Raw genomic sequence first — 5,688 nt, forward strand, 5'->3', positions numbered from 1 at the left:
TACTCCTGGCTCTGTGCTCAGGAATCACTCCTGGTGGTGTTGGGGGAACATGTGCAGTGCTGAGGACTGCACCCAGGTTGGTCACAAGCAAGCCTTACCCACTGAGCTTTCTCTTCAGCCCCAGTTTTTTACTTTTAACTTGGTGTGGTGGTATGGTGATCAGAGGTGGAACATTCTTTTGTGGCCCTGGGATTCCCAGACAGAAAAGCCAGGGCATGTGGACAGCACTGGGGATAGAACTGTGGCTTCATACTTCCCAAGCAAATGCTTTGCCACCAAGCCATACCCTGAGCTCTTTGCTTTTCCATTCTTTACATCATTTATTTGTTTGTTTGTTTGCTTGCTTGCTAGTGTGAAGGCCATACCCAGCAGTACTGCAGACTAATTCCTGGCCTTGGACTCAGGGATCACTTTTAGTGGTGCTTGGGACACCATATACAGTGCCTAGGACTGAACCTGGGTTCAAAGTAACCCCTGTTATTATCTCTCTGATCTGCTTACATTTGTTTTTATTCCTACTCACTGGCCCAAATCCTTCTTGGCTTGCTAGTTATGTTTTAGAATTATGGTTAAAAACAGTAGTTAGAAGGGGACAAGTTCGGGTTGTGAGGGAAACTGGGGATACTGGTGGGGAGAATGTCACAATGGTGATGTTGGAACACTATATGCCTGCAACAACTTTATAAATTACAGTGTTTTCGTAAACTTTTTAAAGATGGAGATCAACCCCCCCCCCCCCACCACACACACACTAAAATTAAAAAAAAAGAAGAAGAAAAGAAAGAAACAGGAGTTAGGCTACTTGTTTATGCTTTCTTTTTAACCTATGTGTGAGACAATTGTTGAGGTCAGAGAGATCACACGGGCTAAGGGCATGATCATTGTACCTCAGAGTCCCCTAAGCATTGCCAGAACCCCACATTTCACTTGCAGCAACTGGTGGCCCCCAAAACTGCAAGGGGTTGGGCGTCACCGTATACTCAGACTCTAGTAATGAGTCATATGGTTCAGTTTGCGGAGTATTCTTGGGGAATATCCCTGGGTACTCTGGAACACTGCTTGAGAGCACCTTTGCCCCAGTGAAATAATTGTTTCACTTGGTAGATAGCAAGGATTTAGTGTCAGGGATTTTTAAGCATCAAGTATGAGGGAAATAGGCCAACATGCTGTTTCCCCAAGTAAAAGTTAGAACCAGGGACCCTACTAATTCACTGGTCATTTTTATTTTCTTTCATTTTGTTAGACTGTATTTTGCATTACTCAGTTCCGTGTGTATGTTTGTACTTGCTTCTACTCCATCCCCCACCTCTTTGGAAAATCTCTAGATGAATGTATTAAGCAGTCAGAAAAGAAATACCTTCATTTATTCATTCACACAATCATCCATGCATTGATTTCACAGGCATTTCTCTATTTTCTGCTAAGCACCAGATAGTATGCCACATTTTGGGAAACAAAGAGGAAAATATAAGATAGCTATGTCAAAAAGATTTCTTATTCTAAGAATTTTACAGCCTGGCAAGTAGTATTACAGGTAAAAAAAATTAAAATACTAAGAAAGTGTTAGTCAAAACATAAAGTGTTTTGGAGGACGAAATTTGGAGCATGAACCAGTTTGTGGGTCAAATTGGAGTGGTGAGAACTGAGCAGGATTTGGAAGATTGCCATCTGTTAGGTCTGGTGATGTCAGGAAGCACTGGACTTTATTTGAACCTGAAGAGTAAAGAGTGAAGATGGGACAGGAAGTGTACACAACCATCTTCTCTCTATAAAGTCTGTATATTAAGGAAAGGACTTGACCCCCAACATAGCTGTGTGCTCAGAAATTTGTTTCATAAATTTACAAATCTCAGTGGAAATTTTTTTATCTCCAAATAATTGAGTATTGACCCAACATGATACATCTTTGAAATTATCATGGTATCCATGAAAGGCAAACAAACAGCAAGGAAAGTGTATACAATTACTTTTGTTTTTAGGGAGAAAGTTAGGAAAGCATATGAGATATTTTATATTCCTTTTCTTTGACTTGAAATGAAAAGCAACCCAATTTCCAAAGAGAACATCCTAATATATGCAGGCTCTCTCTTCTTGCAGTGTGAATCCCATTCTGCAGATTTTTGTGAAGTCACATCAAGAACTATTTTTCATTCTCCTCATTTCCTCAACTTCCCTGACGTTTTTCAGAGTTGATCCCTCATTTTCTTATGGGTAGGCTTCCTTGTTGTCAATGACGTCTGTGTGTCTGCATAGTTGTGTGTACGTTCGTAATTTATTTGCTGTGTGTCATTCATTATGCAGCAGTGGATTCGCTCAGTCAACTAGATATGAGAGCTTAGCTATCAGCTATCAGCAGGAGAAACAAAGAGATTGCAATGGGGAGTCAATTCAAGAGACTGAAGGGAAGGTAGAGTACTTAGAGTCCCCTGAGGTTCCTCATCAGCACTGGAGAATGGTTTTGACAGAACCACTGAATTGGGTGCAGGAGTCAAATTCCTGGAACATCAAACCAGGACAGATTTTCTGCTCGCCCACAAACAACAAAGACCCCTCTGCCTTTGGGGAATAGGAGGAGCCTTGTCTGAGGGGCTCTGTGGCTTCAAGGTTGGTTAGAATGACTTGCTGTAGGCAAAAGGGCAAGGAACATTGAGTAGCAGAAATGGAAGCAAATAATTTATTATTTTTTTTTAATTGTGAACTCTGGTGCCTGGCCCCAGATATTTGAGCATATTCTCCATTCTTCGAACAAAAGAAACACACATGCTTATTCCACCCTTTTCCGCCTCATCTGGCAGCCGCTTTCTGGTCCAGCAGACACTAACATCTAATGAGTCAAACTTCTCATTTTCAGACTAATCAGTCGGCTGCACTAATTGCAAATGCAAATATGCAAATTTATATTAATTAATTACTCTGCTAATTAGTTCTGCGGTCTTTTTTGGGTAATAAATCATTGTGCAGTGGAAGGGAAACAAGTCCTGTCCCATTTCACTCCACATAAAAATTTAATGTACTCACGAAAGAAAAAAATTAATATATAGATATACATATAAAATTACCCTGAGCAGATCCCTGTACCTCTCCTGACAAGTCCCCTCCAGTAAGGTGCAGTTGTGAGAGAGCTTTCACATCTTCAGCAAATGCCATCACTAAGGTGCCTGTTAGCAATTTAATTATCACATTATGAGCTTCAGAAAAAGCCAGTTTGCTGTGCTGCAGGCTGTGACACGGAGCTCGGCAGTTCACCCACTTTGCAGCAAAACACTTAGAAATAAAATGAGAACATGGAACAGGAATCACATTTCTTTGCTGAAGCATTCTAGCTTGGGATCGTTTCTATTATTGTTTGAAGCCCAAGATAGCTTGCTTTCCAGACTCTTGAATAAAAAGTTCTATCATTCAGGTTTGTCAAAGATTTGTATTTTAGGGATTGGGGTGAAGAGGACTTGTAAGGGAGGAAGCTACCTTTGGTAATATCCAAGAGCAGTGTTGGGCATCCTTGGCTTACTTGTTTCATAAATCCTTATCAGTGACCTACTTCTTCCCAGATGCTCCTTGTGGAGAACAGACTGACATGTACCAATTGGACTGTGACTTCTGTGAAGATAAGAAGCTGTTTTTGTGTAGGTCTGAAATCCCAGTTCATTCCCGAGAGTATTTGCGGTTAGACAGACAGACTGAATAAATGAATGGCTGTAACCTCCAGACCCACAAGCCTAGTGAAGGGTGACATCACTCATGTACAATTTTGCCTCTATTATTGGGTAGGTGCAGGTGATATTTAGAAATTAGGAGAGGAATTCCTCATAGGAATATGTGTGAAGGAACAATAATCTTCCTTTTACTCACATATAGAGTCGAGGAGTAAATGAGATCATTCACAAAAGACATTGGCATGAGTTTCCTTATTTGTTATTATTATGCTCAACATTCAACATTGGTGTGTTCATTTTCATCACCTGAAGGAATCATCTTGAGGGCTAAAGGAAACCACAATCATGCAAAAACAGTATATAGGAGTGTGCAAGTACTGGTCACCAACAAGATTTTATTTTGCTTCTCTTGTGCTACTTTTCCATTGGGTTGGTGCCATGGTGGCCTCTTGTGTTAAGCTTTTCATGGTTTCAGTTCATAAGATATTTGGCAAATGCTTTTGAAGGTTTGTAATGTTTCCAAAACTTTTGTAGACATAATGCATTTAATAAGAATCAAACCAATGTTAACTTCATTCTTACAAATTAATTTTATAGGGGCCAGAGTGATAGTAGAGTGGGTAGTGATAGTAGAGTGCTTTCACATGATCCACCTGAGTTTGATCCCCGGCATTCCATATGGTGAGCCCTGAGCTCTCCAGGACTGATTCCAAATGCCGAGCTAGAAGGAGTCCCTGATCGCCATCAGGTATGGCCCCAAGACCAAGAAAAATATCCCCTAAACAAAGAGAAAAACAAACCCCCCAAACAAAACAAAATTATTTTTACAGCCAAAATGCTGAAGAGTGAAAAGAAAGAAGTTTGAGTGATGTAATATGACAATATAAACCAAAGAGCTGAACATGTGGAGCAATGAACAGAGAGAACCTAGGATTGGGATAGTGGGGCAGTAACAACGAAGACCACACTGGGGAATAGAAAATAAAGGGAAAGGTAAAATCAGGCCCCAGGGCTCGGCAATTGGCTTTGGAATTTGGTGGCTGAATGGATGAGCCTAGAGGAGGCACATATTCTCACTAGCTTTCAGGATTCTCCTGCCATAGTTGAGTGAACTGAGACCTCCCTACAGTCTCTTCTTTCTGTACCAAGCACAGGTTGATCCCAGGCCTCCTACTCTACCTCCTACCTTTGATGTCCTTAACCTTCTTCCCCAGAGTTCAATCCTTCCCCCAGATTTCAGCTGCCACTTGGAAGTGACTGACTGGATCCTTAGTTCCATGCTTCAGGTCACCTGCAGTGCACGGCAAACCACTCTATTTTTTTGGGGGGGGGTCACATTCAGCAATGCTCAGGGGTTACTCCTGGCTCTGCATGGTCACATGGGATGCTGGATATTGAACCTGGGCTGCGAGCGTGCAAAGCAAGCACCTTATCTGCCGTAAGCAGCCTCTGACACCACTCTTAAGTAAAGTGAGTTCATTTTCAGTCCAAATTACCCCAAATCACATTAATCCTCTTTGAAATGCCCCTCTCTTCTTGATCAGATTTCAATTTATGTTAATAAATGATAAGTCATGTAATTCTTTGCGTATTCCCTATCAGCGATAACAATGCTGTTCGATATTCTCTGCAGATAAAATGCTTATTGATTGACTGTCAATCAAAAGTGTCTCCTGTGCTTTGTCATCCCCACCCCCTTCAGCCACCATCTTACTTCTTTCATTTTCCGTTTTGAGATGAGCGTGATTTGGAAATCGCTTCCACAAAGATAAAACAAAATAAACATTCTTTGAACATTCCAGGGCTAGTGCTGGATGATTAGCAATTCCTCAGCAGAATCTTCCAACCTGCTGGTCTCCGAACAGCCTTGGGAAGGTCTGGGAGGCGCTTCTGGGGGCTTCTGTGCAGGGGGGCGGGGAAGCGGGGAGCGCCTACCAGTCCTCTCTGCAGGCATATGGCGGTGCTCTCTGGGGCGCAGGGAGGGAGAGCTGGTCTGATTACTTATTTAACGTGAGAGCCTGAGAGTGCTAACAAT

This window comes from Sorex fumeus, unplaced genomic scaffold (assembly GCF_029834395.1).
Source record: "Sorex fumeus unplaced genomic scaffold, SorFum_2.1 ptg000037l, whole genome shotgun sequence".
NCBI lineage: Eukaryota > Metazoa > Chordata > Mammalia > Eulipotyphla > Soricidae > Sorex > Sorex fumeus.